Genomic DNA, 21,533 nt, shown 5'->3' with positions numbered 1-21,533 from the left:
GTGAGACCCAATCACATCACCACGTTCGAAGACTGTGAGTTCCGCGGTGCGCCGCGTTCTGCTTTGTCACGATATCTAATGACTACTGAGGTCCCTGGTATGGAGTACCTGGCAGTAGGTGGCAGGAAAATGCACCTAATATGAAAAACATACGTTTTTGTTGGTGTCCGGATACTTTTGATCACATGGTGTATTCATTCAGCAGGAAACAGGCTGTGTCAGTAGCTTAACATGGAAGCTCAACTGTTCACATGTAGTCTGACATTCACAGGCGTACCGAAAATAAAATTCACTGTTTTCGAAGCACATCTGGTTCGTTTAAACTGTGGCTCTGAACACTATGCGACTTAACTTCTAAGGTCATCAGTCGCCTAGAACTTAGAACTAATTAAAGCTAACTAACCTAAGGACATTACTCACATCCATGCCCGAGGCAGGATTCCAACCTGCGACCGTAGCGGTCGCTCGGCACCAGACTGTAGCGCCTAGAACCGCACGGCCATTCCGGCCGGCGTTTAAACTGTCTTGGACCTCCAGCAGAAAGGAAACTCGAACCTAATCAGGATCGCGATGCATGAAGTGAATCGAGTCTACGTAAAGAACAAGTTCTGCCTCATTTGAATTTAGTCAAAAGATAGCAATGTCAACACTTACGAGAAACCGGAATGTTCTTCATGAGTTTCTTAACACAAAAAGCCTTAGGTAGCTCGTGTCCTAATGGTTGTTTAAGCAGCACCACGTACTCACCCCTAGCACACCGACCTTTCTGCGATTCTGCTCTCCAGCGCTCCGATAACTTCTGTCCGAGAACCATCTGTCGTTTCTCCAAGCACTAAGAGCGAATACCTCGAATAGAGCCAGCAAACTAATCCACTACACAAATCTTTAGGCAGTGCCAGTCATTTCCTCCAATCAAGAGAGGCCTATTTAGGAAATCTTACAATTTTCCACGTGTTTAACGTCTAGGAATTTGAAGGAACGCACTCTGGTCGTAAGAAGTGGGTGAGCTAATCGCGGGAGCCTTTGGTACGGAGATCCGGGAAGGTAGCGCTCTCACGTCCGCCTGAGTGGCACGTCGAGCTAAATTTGAAATTTCAGTTGCGGTTTCCAGTCCTCTGCCGCAAAGCGACACCAAGAATATCCAAGCGCATCTACGGAAATTTACGCGTCGACAATTACACTGATGAACCCGAACATTGTGACCAGCTAACTACTATCAACATAAACGCATCCGGGCGACAGGATCGTCACCTGACGAGGAATGACTACAAGGTCAGACACAGTCATGATGCATTCTTTTTTTTATCTGTAGCGTGCTGACCGCGTGTAGGATGGGGAAGGCGAGTGATCTATCTGAGTTTGACCGAGGGCAGATTCTGATGGCCAGGAAGATCGGCAGGAACATTTCGCAAACTGCACAACTTTGCCGATTTTCCAGGGGGTTTAGGTGAGTGTCTTCAACATGTGGCGAAACGGAGGTGAAACAATGTCCAGACGTCGTGGGTTTGAGCGCCCACCCCTCATTACAGATGTCTAACGTTGTAGGCTAGGTATACTGGTAAAACAGGACAGGTGGCGGAACTGGAATCAGACTTTAATGCTGGTGAAAATACAAGTGTGTCTGAACACACACTGCACCGAACACTCCTAACAATGTTAACATCACGACGTCGGGAAGAACGCCTGAAATGGGCACGTGACCTGTGTCATTGTACGTTGGCGAGGTGCCGGAGCGTTGCATGGTCTGACGCATCCCAATACTTTTCTCCTCGTGCTGATGGGACAGCGCAAATCCGTCGTTTTCCAAGGGAGTATCATACACTGGTTGCAGAGCATGTACACCCTTCTTGGCGATCATGGTCCAAGAAGACAGTAGTATTTTTCAACAAGATAATGCACCACGTCACAATACCAGGAGGGTGGTTGGGTGATTCGATGAACATCATGGCCACCTCCAACTGATGTGCTGGTCCCCAACTCGCCAGATCTGAACCTGAGCTAACACATATGGGATGTGATTTTACGAGGCATCAGAGCTCTTCGAACCCCCCCCCCCCCCCCCTCACCGCAATTTACCGGATTTAGATGACTTGTGTGTGCAGATATGGTGTCAACTCCCGCCAGCGACTTACCAAAGCCACACTGCTTCCACGCCATGAATAATCACCGCTGTTATCATTGCCAAAGGTTGTTCTTGTTGTGGTCTTCAGTCCAGAGACTGGTTTGATGCAGCTCTCCATTCTACTCTATCCTGTGCAAGCTTCTTCATCTCCCAGTACCTACTGCAACCTACATCCTTCTGATTCTGTTTAGTGTACTCATCTCTTGGTCTCCCTCTACGACTTTAACCCTCCGCGCAGCCCTCCAATACTAAATTGGTGATCCCTTGATGCCTCAGAATATCCCCTACCAAACGAACCCTTCTTCTAGTCAAGGTGCGCCACAAATTTCTCTCCAATTCTATTCAATACCTACTCAATAGTTATGTGATCTACCCACATAATTTTCAGCATTCTTCTGTAGCACCACATTTCGGAAACTTCTATTCTCTTCTTGACTAAACTATTTATCGTCTATGTTTCACTTTCATACATGACTAAACTCCATGCAAATACTTTCAGAAACGACGTTGACACTTAAATCGATACTCGATGTTAACAAATTTCTCTTCTTCAGAAACGCTTTCCTTGCCATTGCCAGTCTACATTTTATATCCTCTCAACTTTGACTGCCATCAGTTATTTTGCTCCCCAAACAGCAAAACTCATTTACTACTTAAGGCGTCTCATTTCGTAATCTAATTCTCGCAGCATCACCCGATTTAATTAGACTACATTCCATTATTCTCGTTTTGCTTTTGTTGATGTTCATCTTATACACTCCTTTCAAGACATTGTCCATTCCGTTCAGCTGCTCTTTCAGGTCCTTTGCTGTCTCTGACATAATTACAATGTCATCGACGAACATCGAAGTTTTTATTTCTTCTCCATGGATTTTAATTATAACTCCGAATTTCTCTTTTGTTTCCTTTACTGCTTGCTCAATATACAGGTTAAATAATATCGGGGAGGGACTACAACCCTGTCTCACTCCCTTCCCAACCACTGCTTCCCTTTCATGTCCCTCGACTCTTATAACTGCTATCTGGTTACTGTACAAACTGTAAATAGCCTTTCGCTCCCTGTATTTTACCCCTGCCACCTTCAGAATTTGGAAGAGAGTATTCCTGTTAAGACAGTCAAAAGCTTTGTATAAGTCTACAAATGCTAGAAACGTAGGTTTGCCTTTTCTTAATCTATTTTCTAAGATTAGTCGTAGGGTCAGTATTGCCTCACGTGTTGCAACATTTCTACGGAATCCTAACCGAGGTCGGCTTCTACCAGTTTTTTCATTCGCCTGTAAAGAATTCGCGTTAGTATTTTGCATCCCTGACCTATTAAACTGATTGTTCGGTAATTTTCACATCTGTCACCATCTGCTTTCGTTGGGATTGGAATTATTATATTCTTTTTGAAGTCTGAGGGCATTTCAGCTGTCTCATACACCTTGCTCACCAGGTGGTAGAATTTTGTTAGTCCTGGCTCTCCCAACGTTGTCAGTATTTCTAATGGAATGTTGTCTACTCCCAGGCTTGTTTCGATTTAGGTCTTTTAGTGATCTGTCAAACTCTTCACTCAGTATCATATCTCCTATTTCATCTTCATTTACATTCTCTTCCAGTTCTATAATATTGTCCTCAAGAACATTGCCCTTGTATAGACCCTCTACAACCACCTTTCTGCTTTCCCTTCTTTTGTTAGAGCTGGGTTTCCATCTGAACTCTTGATATTCATACAAGTGGTTCCAATCTCCTCAAATTCCCACCTTTTTGCAGTTTCTTCAGTTTTAATCTACAGTTCATAACCAATAGATTGTGGTCAGGGTCCACATCTGCCCCTGGAAATGTCTTACAATTTAAAACCTGGTTCCAAAGTCTCTGTCTTACCATTATATAATCTATCTGATACCTTCTAGTATCTCCAGGATTCGTCCATGCATACAGCATTGTTTCATTACTCTTAAAGCAAGTGTTAGCTATGATTAAGTTACGCTCTGTGCAAAATTCTACCAGGCGGCTTCCTCTTTCATTTGTTCCCCGCAAACCTTATTCACCTTCTACGTTTATTTCTCTCCCCTTTCCTACTCTCGAATTCCAGCCACACATGACTATTAAATTTTCGTCTCCCTTCATTAACTGAATAATTTCTTCTATCTCATCATACATTTCATCAATCTCTTCGTCATCTGCAGAGCTAGTTGGCATACAAACTTGTACTACTGTGGTAGGCGTGGGCTTCGTATCTATCTTGCCACAATGATGCGTTCACTATGCTGTTTGTAGTAGCTTACCCGCATTCCTATGTTGCTATTCATTATTAAAGCTACTCCTGCATTACCCCTATTTGATTCTGTATTAATAACCCTGTATTCACCTGACCAGAAGTCTTCTTTCCCCTGCCACCGAACTTCGCTAATTCCCTGTGTATCTCAATTCAACCTATCCATTCCCCTTTTTAAATTTTCTAACACACTTGCCCGATTAAGGGATTTGACATTGCACGTCCCGATCCTTAGAACACCAGTTTTTTTTTCGCCTGATAACAACGTCCTCCAGAGTAGTCCCCGCCTGGAGATCCGAAGAGGGGGACTATTTTACCTATGGAATATTTTACCCAAGAGGACGCCATCAACATTTAACCATACAGTAAAGTTGAATGCCCTCGGGAAACATTAAGGCTGTGTTTTCCCCTTGCTTTCAGCCGTTCGCAGTACCGGCACTGCAAGGCCGTTTTGGTCAATCATCTGGACTGTTGCCCCTGTAGCTACTGAAAAGGCTGCTGCCCCTCTTTGGGAACCACACGCTTGTCTGGCCTCTCAACAGATAACCCTCCGTTGTGGTTGCTCCTACGGTACGGCTATCTGTATCGCTGTGGCACGCTAGCCTCCCCACTAACGGCATGGTCCATGGTTGATGGTGATGGGGGGCGGGTATTATTAGGTACGTCACCATAAATTTTTTGCATCGTGAAAGATATTTTGACCGTTTTCAAAGGCACTGGGGAAAAGACAGAGTTAGAGATTGAGAGTCTAATCAGCTGCACGCTGACTTAATTTTCAACCATGAAATACTCGACCAACATGGACTCTTGAATATCTTGACCAGTCTCTGCGGGTGAATGACGGTAAAATTACCTTTGGTATTTTCAGGAAGGGTTCCACTTGTGTTTCGATAGTCCTCTCCTCCTCCAGTCGTTCGAGGAGCGATAAACCCAGGTATTTTAGAGCTGCTATGACACGAATGTGTAAACTCTCTCTCTCTCTGACGGCGGTATCAGTAAAATATTAGACAATCCGCTCTTTGTAGCACGTATAAAGGTTGCAGCCGTTCCCTGGTGAACCGTTTATATGTAGAACGAGAAAACTCTGTAGTCTCCACTATTAATTCTTCGCTTACATCCGCGGTTTGCGAAAGCACCCGTGTAGCTATCCCATTTCTTGGGTCGTTTCCATACAACTTCGCTAAGCTATTTCAGCATGCTAGAGTTCAAGTTGCCTTTTTGTTTTCGAAGGTCTCTTCCATGCAATATACGCTATCCAATAACGAGCAGTCTATCAAGAATTTATTACCTACGTCAAGCGTCCACAAAATTAGATGTATAGAATATTTAGCCTAGTACATAGGTAAAGTAGGGAGATCTTTAGCTTTAGGTGAAGCGAACATCTACTGAAAAAAAAGTTAGGAGAATAAATTTACCCCTATGCCATTGCCCCAAGATTGAGGAAATGTTAAAAATCTTTCACGTGGCCAACAAAGAGGAGAAACTGAATTTATTGAAAAGCGTGAAATTTTTAAGCATATTTCTTTCAAATTTTCTTATCTAATAAATGAACAAATGTTTTCGAAACATCAATCATTTTTGATAGTATGACGAATATCTTAAAATGATTGTTTCCACCTGTATTGGTTATTGATTGCTTTATTTAACCCTTTACCATTAGTTAAGTTTTGGCGTGGCACGTTTGTGAGCCTTTTGTCACTATGGCTCCACGGGTTTTTGACACTTGCTTGACAGTCTAATTACCGGCATAAGAGCACATGCTCAGAGAGTGTGCTCATGGGGCGGTTTATTCATGGTAAGTTGTCATCGTTACAGTTAGTTTTCCAGTTTAATGTTGCTTCTGGCTTCGTTGTTTCGTATTTTTAGTAAAATTTTAACTGTTTCTTTATTCTTACAAGTGCCCAGTCATTTACCAGAGGTGTAACCGCTTAGTTATTATATGGGTGTATTTTGTATTCCAGAGTTTTTTCTGCACACTTAATGCACCTCCTTGCCTAAGCTAGGTACTCACTGAAACATTTAGTAGCTTTAATTTTCCTGCTGTCATTACCTTTTTCTTATTGCTTCTAGGTGACTCGCGTTCGACGCCTCCGTTACGATTAGCAAGAAATATCATCGGAACCGTTGTAGGAAAGGCGAACGATTGACATCAGTTTATTGTGAGAATTTTAGGAATGAGTGATTCACCTGTAAAGGAGGCCGTATATGGGACGCTGGTGCAACCTATTCCTGAGTAATACTCGAGTGTATTGAAGGAACACACCGAAGCAATTGAGAGGCGGGAACCTTCATGAAACTATAGGGGCTGAAGCAGAAGTATTCCACGATCTTCCACAGAAAGGTTCCGCATTTTTACAGCTGATACTGACCGAGAAACAACTGCGTTCCATTGCTCATCGAACGCCACTCGTGTTTATATAGTTTTACATATACTTCACATGATGCTAACTAGTTATTTCTACGCTGGTAGCTGTAACACATCTTGGTTTCATGACTTACGCTACAAGCAAAACGGCTTTAATTAGTTTTCCTTTTTCGTTCCATTTCAGACTGTAGATCGCGTTACTTACATGTTACGATTGTCTCCCTTTCCCTTGCCTTCATTGTTAACGTAAGTTCTGATGGTTTCAAAAGCACTTTTTATTTATTTTCCCACAAAAACTCAAAGTTTCAGTCGTCATTAACGATTTCTTGCAGTGTTTACACCCCACCTGTTTCGTTGTGTGTTTGTTTGATTGCACAATAATTGCAGAAAGGTATTTGCGTAAAGAGAAACAATGTCTGTGATGATGTAGAATATCTCTCTAATTTTTCGCAGCAACCACGGAAAAAAGAAGAGCATCAACGTGCAAAACTATCATTAAAACCTGAAAATTGCAAGCCAGTGGACGGCACATAACTAGTCCTTATATACAGACAGCCAGTGAGGGAGGGGAATTCTATTGTGAGCCGACTCGAAACAATCAAGCAGGCAGCTGGTCAGCAGTACCTGTTTTGATGTCTTGTGACTTCACGTCTCGTTAAGCAATAGCTCGATCTGGTGAATAATTTATATGTATTACAAATATACGCACTACTCTGTAGCAACCCACAATGACTTCCTCACCCCTCTCCTGTGCCAACCTCTTCGTCTCGGAGTAGAGATCACATCCAACCTACTTAATTTTTAGTTTGATAGTTTCCAGTCGCTGATCTTCCCCAACATTTTTCCCTCTACTGCTGTCATTTGTGCCATGGAAGCTGTTTCACGATCTATGAACATCTGTCCTATCATACGGTCCCTTCTGCTGGCTACAACACGTGATAGCTGGTCGTCGCCGTCGTTAAATATAAAAACAAGTGTAACTCATGGGAGTAGTAGCGTATTCTCCGTAATAAATGACTCCAGATTACTCGATAACATAACTGTTAATGATGTAAAAACGATTACGTAAACTTCTAATTAAAAATGTGGTTCCCCTCAAGAGTAGTAATACCGGAGAAATTACACCAAAGAACATACTTGCAGACAGGTACAGTCTAACTTATGAATCTGACACTTTCTGTGGTGAATCAGTTTCGCACGGGCTCTCATGAGGACTCACCCATGTCAGAGTGTGTGGAAACATTATTCTGCGTCTGAATAGCCATCGTGTATTGATAGCCTTGATATTATAACGAACTTATCTCTCAGTTGCCTCATGATTGTGCCCATCGCGTAGGTGATTTGGCCAGTCTTCTGACAACCGTATTCTTGAAAGCATGTTTATAGTTACCTATTTATATGGTTATGATTAAAATACTTTATTGTGAATGTCATACAGTAAACAGGCGGAGGTTCAAGTCCTCCCTCCGGCATGGGTATGTGTGGTTGTCCCTAGGAAATTTAGGTTAAGTAGTGTGTAAGCTTAGAGACTGATGACCTTAGCAGGTAAGTCTCATAAGATTCCACACACATTTGAACAACACAAACAGGTCGATATCAACCGTGTCCTTAGATAGTAGTCAGTATGGACGTTGTCGTAAACAAAGAACTTTCTCCTTACTCATGTTACGAGAGTGAAGCAGTTACCATAAGAAAACACAGGTAATGACCACATGGTTAAAATAAACTGTTCTCTTGAAATGTTCCATTATCACTTCCCTTTTTAGATAAATGTAACAGCTTTACTTAAAACCAGTAAAAATGTAAATGTAAAAACATAATATCGAACATAAATCCGTCAGTAATCATACTGTATTGCTGGTTAGTAATCTATACGATGAAGCGCACTGAAAGCAACGTTTCGTACATAAGCAAAACTTAGTACTGTGAACCAAGTAACGTAATGAAACGAGGTGTCTATTGTTTCTCAAGTCTTGTACATAACTCTCCAGCGCATCTGATAATCAGATTAGTAACAAGGTTAAGCTGTTACTCGGCAGTGCCAGTTGTTCTTGATTTATAACGACGGCACGGAAGTGTAGCGCAACGGCGAGCAGTCATTATGCGCCGTTCGGGTGACCAAGCGATTGCTACCTTCGTGTCGTTAATTAGACTGTGTTTAAGCACCTCTCTACTAATCAACATATGAATATTGCAGTAGGTAGCTAATTTGAACGTTTATGTATGTAGAGCAAACCAATTACTACTGTCTGAATCTTAGTACACGCAATGAGATATTGAACGTACCGGTAAAGTAGTGTTCAGTTGAAACCGATTATTAGCTTAGTCTGAATAATGGAACGACCATATGCTATGCGAGGTCTCAACTCTATGGCGCTACATCAGTACTGTTTTTTGTCGCATGATTTACACTTTCTTTCCACGATTCTATTTCTGACGCTGTTCTGCTTATTGTCATAATTCTCAACTGATTCCTCTGTCTTGTTTCCGAAAGAAGAGGAAGCTATTTTAGACTACTCTGTTTCTCTGGTGACATAGATATGTCCTTGTGTTCGTTACACTGTTTGTAACTGAGCTGTACCTAGCTGTACCCAATGGAAATGCGCATACATACGTCCCCTGGAACTTACAGAATCCAGTTTAAATAGAGAGCCAGATTCCGTAAACGACATTGGGAAATGTGATTTTAGCACAATTTCACTTTTTCCATCAGTCATAAAAAAAGAAACAGATGCATGACCGTTTCAAGAAATTTTACATTAGGAGAAGCAAGGTGGATGTAAATTATAATCCCATGGTAAGGTTCTTTTAAACGTTCTTCATACCGAGGTATACTGTGCTGTGTTCGCTAGTAGAACAATAAATCTCGTTGTCATAAAACTGTCCATACTTTGGTTCTTTAATATTTGTTCGGCCATTTGCATGTTGGTCGTCTAAAATTTGAATTGTCGGAATGCTGTATCGGACATAAATTTGTAATATGCAATAAAAGGCATGTTTGTTAAAAAATGATTTTGGCCATAAATGGTTATAAACTTTAAACTTTTACTGCAATAGCCCGTTTTATTAAAGGAACCTAACAGAATTTTCTTTGCTATAAAAACGCTACTGACTATTAACCGGTGGATGTTCTCAGTCTTGTATCTTCATGTCTCTTCATAAGATCACAATAAAATTCATTACCCTGTTTCATTCTTGTCTTATTGAATCGTAGCTTTATTTTCAGTTGCTCTCCGTATTTATACAATAGTTGTAAGGACTAATGTTTACTTAAAATCATCAACTGACTGTCAAGTATGTAACATGATCGTACAATATCGTCACGATAAAAGATGACAGCCAAAACAGTTGCAGGATAAAAATTTTATTAAAATTATTGGCCAAGGTTTCGGTGCATATAAATATACCTTCATCAGAAGTAAAGATCTAAAATTACATCATGCAATGGAGATTAATAAATCAATTGTGCCAAAGGCGTCGTCAATAATTAAGACACTGATGACGCCTTCTGATGAAGGTATATTTATATGTATCGAAACCTTGGTCAAGAATTTTAATAAAATTTTTATCCTGCGACTGTTTTGGCTGTCATCCTTTATCGCGAAGAATTTCAACAGTTGCTGTTGCAGCAAAGTTTAAAATCTTGAAATACGTACAATATCTTTTCCGAACGTTCTGTATAATGAGTTATTTCCTAAAACTGGTTTCACAGGGTCATCATTATTTTCCCGTAACATAGTCCTTCGAACGAATATTTCTCACCCATTACCCTGATGGACATTCCGTGCGTTATGTGTGCGCTCATCGATATCATCGTCCTGTCTGCCATTTGCATGAAACACAGTCCCCACACTTCAGCAATTTTAATTTTTATAATTCTGTTGCATAAGCGCCGTCATTTGCTGTTTACACATTATCCAGTGTGAAGTCCCATCAACAGGAGCAGCAGCTATCATGTTGGAAGAACAAGACTATCCGTCTTCGTCTAGTTGTTATTATCCTGTGCGTGTATTTCGCTGTGTTTAGAATTTAGTTTTGTGACGGACTGTCATCCTATTCTGGACAAGGACATTCAAGCATTCCGCGGCGTGTTAGTGCCCGAATTACCGCAGCAGCAACAGCGGCCACTGTCCATATGAGGTCTTCTAGAACTTCTGGACAGGCGTCGTGCGACTGTACTGTAGGAAACTCACAGAACTCACCCACACTTGAGTCTCACATAAGTGCTATTCACCAATTTATACAATTTAACTGTATGAGGAGAGGATTTAACTGTGTGGCTGTAGCCCTTGCATCCCACGGCGACGTTGATGTGGTGGATCAGATAGAGAACTTTTAACTTTCTGGAATTAAAAGTGCAGTATGCTTGGTGTGAATGGGACTATCTGTGTAGTATGGCAGGGAGAGAAAGATAACGACTGAATGCACCCCGTCTCATACTCCTAATAAAATCAGCATGTCAAAGGTGAGACGTGAAATGTCGTTATGTATGGAGAGACAGTGCTTGAGTTAAAACTGCCTAAATCCACTCATTAACCATAAACCGAAAGGTCATTTCTTACAACCTAACCCACCAATTTTGTACCACTGACGTAAATTATTAATACAGAAGCACTTCAAATAATATATTAAATAACGTAATTCAGCAACAAAAATTACAATACCAACACCACCTGCAGAGAATCAACATACCACATATAATTCACATCTAAAACAGTTTTTCAAATATTCATTCGTTCTACCATCAAAACCTGCATAAAATAACGCATGACACAAAACAACAACTTCATTAAAAAAGATTTCCTCATCAGATATTAACAACTAGTCTTTTCCTGACATTACAAAACCACAAAACATGAATCTTGAACCTATTTAATTACTTTAATATTTTCAACTATAGATGTCGCTCATTAGTAATCCAAAATGTTTTGCACATTACGAATACTCAGATACTCACAGATGAATCACTTCAAAAAACATTCACATCAATAAAACTCTTAACAAATATACACATTGATAGAAAGATAGGATAGACCAAAATTAGAAAACAGCACAATGAAGTATTCACTGTTTCAGCTAACTTTCCTTGTTGTGGTGAAGGACATGCCACATTCAGAACATAGACCTCTTGAAGGTTTAATTTGATATTCGTCTTTCACACAGTGCACCGTCAGTGCTCAACATTCAGACACCATAAATCTAACCTATCTGCACTTTAAAGTCAACTCTGTTTCATCACTCAACGTCCAACACGGACTACACCTCACTGCATAGAAAAACCATCCCTAAAATGTTAACTTTTCAAAATTTTATAAAAACAGTGCAATGTAACATACTATGTCTCTATTGCAAGCTCACCAAAACCCCAGACACCAAGTGGAATAGTACTAATTTCGGTATTACCAGATCTCATACGCAGAGATAATGAAAATGGTACTAAACACAAAGCACTCATCCTACAAAGGAAGAAAACATTAATATCAAGTACTACTGAATTTAAAGTGCTGTGGACATTCTCAGGCACACGAGTTATCAGTTTATCTGCAATAAAGCTATTTATTTGGTAAACTTCAGATGACTTTTATTTGCTTTTGAATAACCACATAAACAACAGAATTAAATATGGCAGCAACTCCTCCTCAATGCAAATAACTCTCAACCTTCCTCGTCAACATTTAAGCGATTTCGGTGAACAAATTGTTCACTGTGATAATGCCTTAGTCTACAAGTCAGCCAGTCGTTGCTTTGTATTTATATAGCACACGTCACTAGTTCTTATACTCACATAATCTCCAACAAAACTGAATTTAATGTCATTGTCTCTCATTCTTTGATACTCCCACCTTTCAAGCAAATAAAGACAAAATTGGTTGTCTTCAGCTTACTGGATAATTGACATTGAGGTTGATGCCCATCAAGATTTGAATTATCTACAGAAGTACAGCTGCTGCTGTGGTCCAGGCTATATATTTTGCTTCAGCTGAAGATAAGGAGACAGAGCTTTGATATTTTTTCATCAAACAAACAGTATTTTCACCAATTGATGTAGATTTTCTGTCTTTTCCACTGCCAAAATCTGAATTTGTGTTGCAGAGAACCAACTCACCAGCTCCTCTTCATAACAGAAGGGAAAATTCCATTAACGTATGTGTGTAATAGCGCTGTTTTAAGTCCTTTCCACGGCCTTTCTACTGGTTTCTTTTGGTATCAACTGAAATAATTTAGTGCTACTCCCAGATCCGCTCTTACTGTAAGCATAGCATACATCGAACAACCTATCCACTGACAAAATGACTTAGATTTACCTAATGATGATAATTACTCAGCTATTGTATGCTTTCCACTGTGAGTTTGGTCTGCATTGGTGACTGACAATCCCCCATGTCAAAACGTTCCCGTAGTTTCCGCAAGTATGTGGGTTGATTCACAATCACTCTGTCATCTGATCTTTTGGAATGAGTGCCGAGATACAGTTTAGTTCTCCAATATCTCGCATGAAAACTGGAGTTTCCAAAGTCTTTTTAATCTTGTTTATCTGATTAGATTTATTTACAGTAATTATTAAATCAACTGTCACACTCCACAGTCCCAAATACAAATATCTCATCACCACCATCATCATCATTTAACACTGATAATGCCTTTCAGCGATCAGTCTGGAACATAGCCCCCCTTATAAAATTCCTCCATGATCCCGTATTCAAAGCTAACATTGGTGTCTCTTCTGATGTTAAACCTATAACTTCAAAATCATTCTTAACCGAATCCAAGTACCTTCGCCTTGATCTGCTGTAGTGGGACGTCAAATTGAAGCGTCACCCATCCACCAGGGTCAGCCCAATTTGCAGGTGAATGTAAGTTTAATTTAGTGCTTTGTTTAGGTATTATAATTGTTGTGAATTATCTATAGTTTTGTGTTTATTTTTATGTTTCATGTTCGGAGAGGGCGGCGCAACGAATGGAGACAGCATCTTCGCTGCCGGACCAGAGAGAAAATTGCTGGGCATTATACGTCGCGGGTCGACAGCCAAACAGCAACAGAAGATCCTGAAACCGAGTTGTTGCGTCGTGCTTCTAAAAACTGAGAAAATAAGAATTTGTAATGTTTCTACAACAATGACGCCATAGACAGTTTAATCATGTTATAAATGTTCAGTCCTATCTTGTCAAGGCTCAGGTTCACATCTATACGTAGTATATAGGAAGATAATAAACTAGTGTATACTACAAAAGTTTAAATACGTGTTCCGAGAATTTATTTACGAAGAATTATTGATTTATTTGACAAGATTATTAATTTTGACAACGTTCGTCGCGAGTTTGAGTCAAAAGAAAATCATTTATACAAAACTTACGTCGTTACACTACACTGCCCTCTACTTCTGAACTCATGAGTCTCTTGGGTAGCCTTGCTTCTCCCATGCGTGTAACATGACCCAACCATCTAAGCCTGTTCGCCCTGACTGCTACATCTGTAGAGTTCATTCACAGTTTTTCTTTGATTTCCTCATTGTGGACACCCTCCTGCCTTAGTTCCCATCTACTAGTACCTGCAATCATCCTAGCTACTTTCATATCCGTAACCTTAACCTTGTTGATAAGGTAACCTGAATCCACCCAGCTTTCGCACCCATACAACAAAGTTGTATTGAACGGTGCACAGATAACTTAGTCTTGGTACTGACTTCCTTCTTGCAGAAGAAAGTAGATCGTAGCTGAGCGCTCACTGCATTAGCTTTGCTACACCTCGCTTCCAGTTCATTCACTATGTTGCCATCCTGTGAGAATATGCATCCTAAGTACTTGAAATCGTACACCTGTTCTAACTTTGTTCCTCCTATTTGGCACTCAAACCGTTTATATTTCTTTCCCACTGACATAACTTTCGTTTTGGAGTTGCTAATCTTCATACCATATTCCATACGTTTCTGATCTAGTTCTGAAATATTACTTTGCAAACTTTCAATCGAATCTGACATCACAACTAAGTCATCCGCATTTGCAAGATTGCTTATTTTGTATTCACATATCTTAATTTCACCCATCAGTATATTGTTTTCAACATATGATCCATAAATAATATGAACAAGAGTGGAGACAGGTTGCCGCCTTGTCTTACCCCTGAAACTACTCTGAACCATGAACTCAATTTACAGTCAATTCTAACTCCTGCCTGACTATCCACGTAAACACCTTTAATTGCTTGCAAAAGTTTACCTCCTATTCCATAATCTCGTAGAACAGACAATAACTCCCTCCTAGGAACCCGGTCATATTCTTTTTCTAGATCTATAAAGCATAGATAGAATTCCCTGTTCCACTCATAACACTTCTCCAGTATTTGCCGTAAGCTAAAGATCTGGTCCTGACAACCTCTAAGAGGCCTAAATCAACAATGATTTTCATCCAATTGGTCCCCAACTAATACTCGCACGTTCCTTTCAAAATACCTGAGAAGATATTACCCACAACGCTGATTAAAGAGATACCTCTGTAGTTGTTACAATCTTCTCTTTTTCCATGGTTAAAGATTGGTGTGATTACTGCTTTTGTCCAGTCTGATGGGAACCTGTCCCGACTCCCAGGCCATTTCAATTATCCTGTGTAGGCATTTAAGACCTGACATTCCACTGTATTTGATGAGTTCCGACTTAATTTCATCCACCCCAGCTGCTTTATTGCCCTGCAATCTATTGACAAATTTCTCCACTTCCTCAAATGTGATCCTATTTCCATCATCATTCCTATCCCATTCTACCTCGAAATCTGAAACATTACTGATCGCATTTTCACCTACATTGAGCAACTCTTCAAAATATTCCCTCCATCTGCCCAAGGCATCCACAGGATTCACCAGCAGTTTTCCTGACCTGTCCAAAATACTTGTCATTTCCTTCTTACCTCCCTTTCGAAGACTGCTAATTACACTCCAGAATGGTTTTCAGCAGCTTGATCCATAGTCTACAACCTGTTTCCAAAGTCTTCCCAAGATTTCTTCTTGGATGCTGCAATTATCAGTTTGGCTTTGTTTCTTTCTTCAACATAACTATCTCTGTCTACCTGAGTTCTAGTATGTAGCCATTTTTGATACGCTTTCTTTATCCTTTTACAGGCTGCCTTGACTGTGTCATTCCATCAAGCTGTTTGCTTCATCCTACTTTTACACACTACTGTTCCAAGACATTCTTTAGCCACTTCTAGTACTGTGTTCCTGCTCCTAATCCATTCCTTTTCCAATGACTGTAATTGACTACATTCAACTAACTGGTACCTTTCTGAGATTGCTGTTTTGTACTTGTGCCTGGTTTCCTTATCCTGAAGTTTCTCCACTCTTATCCTCTTACATATGGACCTGACGTCCTGCACATTCGGCCTCACAATCCCAATTTCACTGCAGATTAAATAATGATCAGGTGTCATCAAAGAATCCCTTGAATACACGTCTGTCCCTCACAGCCTTCCTGAATTCTTGATCTGTTATTACATAGTCAATGACAGATCTGGTTCCCCTCCCTTCCCAAGTTTACCGGTGAATGTTTTTAGGTTTAAAAAAAGGAATTTGTGATTACTAAGCCCATACTGGCACAGAAATCCAAGAGTTGTTTCCCGTTCCTGTTGGCCTCCATATCCTCTCCTAATTTACCTGTAACTTTTCATACCCTTCTGTTCGATTTCCAATCCTGGAGGTAAAATCACCCATGAGCAGAACACTGTCCTTGTCATTTACTCTAACAACTACATCACTGAGTGCCTCATAAAATTATCCATCTTATCTTGATCTGTCCCTTCACAATGCGAATATACTGACACAATCTTAATATTCTTGCTAGACACTGTCAAATCTATCCACATCCGTCGTTCGTTTACATACCTTATTGCAACTACGCTGGGTTCCATTTCTTTCCTGATGTAAAGCCCTACACCCCATTGTGCTATTCCTGCTTTGACTCCTCACAGGTAGACCATGTATTCTCCCAATTCCTCTTCTTTCTCACCCCTTACCCGAATGTCACTAACAGCTAAAACGTGCAGCCCCATCTTACTTGCCTCTGCCAGCTCTACGTTCTTCCCAGAGTAGCCCCATTGATATTAATAACTCCCCATCACATTACCATTTGTTTGCCAAGTCGTATCTTAGGAGTCCCTGGTTTGTCAGTTAGAGGTGGGACTCCATCACCTCCAAGGTCCGAGGCATTTTGCTCTGATTGTTGCCAGCATCATATTTAAAGTACCAGGGAAGCAGGTTGCTAGCCTTACTTGCCCCGAGTCCCATTGGGTTTTACCCCTAACGGTTAAGGGACTCTCCAGTGGATTTGGTAGTCTTTGCCGTATGAGCACAAAGGTGACCACGACTCAGGATATGTCCGAGATGCCCAGCCTTTTTCCAAAGTAACTGGTATCCCGACTGTCGGGACCCCTTTCTTGGCCACTGATACGTTGCCCATGGTTCATGAACTAGGACATGGCTACAGGAACCCACACCATGAACCACAACTATCTATCAACATTAATTGGTTAAGTCCAATACTCTTGACAAGAGTATCAAATGTGGTATTCCATACACAACGAGCCTCTTGCACTCCATAGAAGGTCTTTTTTAATTTGAAGTTTAGTTTCTTTAGGTCTGCGACTCATTGGGATGTTTTCATGTAGATATCTTCATGTAGTTCCCCATGAAGGAAGGTAGTCCGGACTCCTCGACATATAAGTTAGGCAAACGTGCAATCAGATAATATGTTTCATCATAATCATAACCCTTCTTCTCAGAATAGCCTTTACCCACAAGCCTCGTCCTATATCTTTTAATATATGCATGTTTATTTCTTTTAATCTTGGACACCCATTTCCTATCAACTGGTTCCTTCCCTGAACCGCACCCAATCAGTTCGCATGTCTCATTAAGTTCCAGTGACTTCATTTCTTCACTGATTGCTACCCTCCATTCTTGTTCATTATGGCTCCCATGCATACATTCATAGCATTCACGAACATCATCGGCTAATTAATCAGTTTGCAAGGCAAGTACTGCATAGTAGCCAAATCGTGTAGACATATTTCGTTCCCTGTTGCTTTGTCGAAGTGTTCATACCTTTTCTGGCATCTTGACAAGTCAGATACAATTTCGTTTCATTAAAAATTGCAGTCTCTCGTGAAATTACTTTCTTCAACTCTGGACACGAATATCTGTATGCCATTGGATAACATCCAGTAAAATTGTATCTATTTGAGCGGGAATCAAATTTTCCATTTACAAGTTCCTTTCGAGCTCTTGAAGAGGCTTTACAACGAAAAACCTTCCTTTTCTCCATCTTGTGTTTCCTCTTGTATCACAGAGCTGCTGGTACTTTCCATTTGAAGGCTGTGTTGGATTCCCGTCTGTAACATCAAGTGCGTCCAACTCTGATTCTGTCCAAGAAGGTTTTGATTTGAGAAAAATAAAACGTGCTTTATCCGAAATAATCCTATATAGACGTTCAGAAACTCCATTCTGCTGCTGTTTACATCGCATTGTGAATTCAAATTATATACCCAAGTCTTGACAGAAAGTCTTCAGCTCATTCGATGTAAACTCTCGCCCAATATCGCAATGATGACGTTTTATTTCCAGATTAAAATGAGCTGTAGACATTGCGCCGGCCTGAGTGGCCGAGCGGTTCTAGGCGCTACAGTCTGCCACGTGACCGCTAAGGTCACAGGTTCGAATCCTGCCTCGGGCATGGATGTGTGTGTTGTCCTTAGGTTAGTTAGGTTTAAGTAGTTCTAAGTTCTAGGGGACTGATGACCTCAGCTGTTAAGTCCCATAGAGCTCAGAGACATTTGAACCATTTTTTTGTAGACATAGCTTCAAAAATTCTGAAAAACTTCACCTTTGACGTTGCTTCTGGACAATAAACTAATCAAAAATGAATAAAGTCGTCAATAAATTTCCAAACATACTTTCTAGAGTAATTTATCGAATTAAATCACTATGAATAAGTTCTACTGCTCTTGTTACGTTGATTCTTCGTATTTTATAGCGCAGTGACGTCAATTTCCCTTCAGTACATATATGACGAAAATCATAATCTGACTTGTCATATCTGAAGTTCATTCCATCAACTTGCATCCGCATCTTACGAGTATTGTTGCCACTTAGAAGAGCCAATACTTCCTGCCAAAACTCAATCGTCAATTGGTGAAAATACATGACAATGAACTTCAACATGTATAGCACTTAGTATGTAAAGGTTTTACTCACTCTTGTATGCAATGCCAAGAGCCACGTCGTCTTTCTGAATAATACCTTTACCTTTCTCAAAAACTATTAGCAAACCTTTTGACTCTAGTCTACATGCTGACAGCAAGTCATTGCTGCGGTCAGGGACTGTCAAAATAAATATAATTGCAACAGTAATATTCTTACTATTTAATATGTTGATCATAACTTCAAACTCACTAACACACTTAGAATATGTAAATGTTCCAGACCTTACATCATTGATTTGTATTGCTTCACGTAACATTTTCGCAGTTTTAAATTGTGTATTACCGTTTATTATATGCTATGCATCTCCAAAATGCTAATACGATTTAATTTCAGTTGATGTTGCCGAATTTTCATAACAAGCTGCAGCCAAACAATAATTAGTCTCCTTTCTCTCCTGACCTTTAGAGGCTGTCCCTACAGAGTTTTGTTTTGGTATCTGCCCTTCATTTATCTCGATTTTCGACGATCTAACATTTTGTGACGTTTCGACCTACAGTAATATAACACCGATAAATAAAACGATTGATATCTGACGTCGTACTGTTGCCCTACATGCCAAACTTCGTTTTATGACCCAATTGCGACAATAAAACCGTTGATGACTTAATCTGGTCTTTCTTGACAACATCTTTCCTCCCCCTCTGTTGGGTCAATAGTCGATTCTTCATGAAATCTAGAATTAAGGGCATATGGTGTCAGTGTTTCTAGCGCTGTAACTAGATTAGAGGAACCATACCTAAGAGTGCGCAGTTCAGGAATAAGCGTTAATATCTGGGTTATTATCAATAGGAAAACAAAAGAATTGTAGGTTTATATTTAGCAACACAAAATCTACATGTTCAGAAATCTAAAGAAGCAGAGAGGTAATACTGTTATTGACCTTTCCAAAAATGCACTGATGTTCCAAATTAAAGCAACAATCGCTGATAGTAAAGTAGAAACAATGTAAAGAATACAGTACGCAACCAACAGCAATATGCATAACGATAGACAAGAATATTTTTCGCTTTTTTCCGACTTATCGGATTTGCACACACGTACTGACAACTGGTTAATGTGATTAGCATGGCGTGTGACCACCTCTGGCAGAAATAAAGGCCTGACAACGACGGGACATGTAGTGAAAGATATCATCGATTTCATGTTGACCCAAGATCTTCTCGTTTTGAGTTGCTTGTGTACCAATGTATCACCACAATAAAATAAAAACAGTGAATGGCTGAAGGAGTATGAATGAGAACTGGCGTGTTTAACTTTACAAAAATAAAGTTTTTATTCAACCATCTATATCTACAAACAAACTGAATAATCATACAAAAAAAATAACAAACGTAAATCCGTAAAGGGATGGTACTTGATTGGCAAAGCATTCTTTGGAGTGGAAACTATACAAATTCTCCAATGAATTAATCACTTTTACAATGCAATCAGATTTTGTTTACATGAATCCAACGTGGGCCCGAATTATGTACAAACTGAAGCAGCAATGACCATGTACACCACAAAATATGTTCCACGGAGGACGGGGAGCTGTGAATATCACTTAACTATTTCACTTCGGTGCAGAAATACTTAACCCTTCCACCTTGATTCAGGGGGCAGCAGAATTCAGCACGCTGTGAGCGAGGATCAGAGCGCTGCAGCAGCTGTAATGTTCTGTCGCGTCCACGAAAAACTTGCCAACTACACGTACTGGCGTTCTGACAAATATATAGATGAATGAGACAAACTATAATTTTCTCAACTTCCTATCATACGTTAATGACCCGTAAATGCCACCTCAATCGACTCTCTATGTTCACTCATTCAGTATAAAATACTATAGTGGGTTTGGGGAAGGGAGTAGGTGGATGGAGTAATTTTTCAAAAATATGTTTCAGATCACAAAAATCGATTCTCAAGGAAAGATCATGTCTAAGTAATTCACAGCACTATTAATTATGGAAAAAGCCCCCTCATTTCCAAAAATATTTCCCTTTGAAACTTCCTGAAGGATTAAAGTGGGGGCCAGACCAAGACTCGACCTCATGAACTTTTACTTTCGCTGGAAAGTCCTCATGTGTTTCACAGGAGAGCTTCTGTGAAGTTTCTAAAGTAGGAGGTGAGGTATTTGCGGAAGTAAAGATGTGAGGACTCATTGCGAATCGGGGTGGGGCAGCTTAAAACGTTGCTCACGAAAGGCAAATTTCCAGAGTTCGAATCTCTTCCGGCTCACAGTTTTATTCTGGTAGGCTGTTTTTTATCAGGGCACACTCAGCTGCAGAGTGAAAATAGCATTACGTTTGCTTTTCCTAATATGTAATTCCTGAAATTTACTGAAGGAAACAGCAATTCCCAATCTTTCTTCTTTCAATAGAATAAAATTATAATGCACCAGCATCTAAGAATGAATGCAAAAGTTCCCATACTGCCAGATACGTGAAACAGATATAACATAAACACTTCATTAAGAAATCTTACTTTCAAAGCAACCGAGTTAATGTTATTTCATCACTTTTCGGGAGTGCATCCGTGATGTTACTAACTCCTGTGCCAATTTTTC

Source organism: Schistocerca gregaria, chromosome 5, assembly GCF_023897955.1.
Source record: "Schistocerca gregaria isolate iqSchGreg1 chromosome 5, iqSchGreg1.2, whole genome shotgun sequence".
NCBI lineage: Eukaryota > Metazoa > Arthropoda > Insecta > Orthoptera > Acrididae > Schistocerca > Schistocerca gregaria.
The sequence above is the reverse complement of the archived record's forward strand: the minus strand, read 5'-3'. Positions refer to the sequence as shown.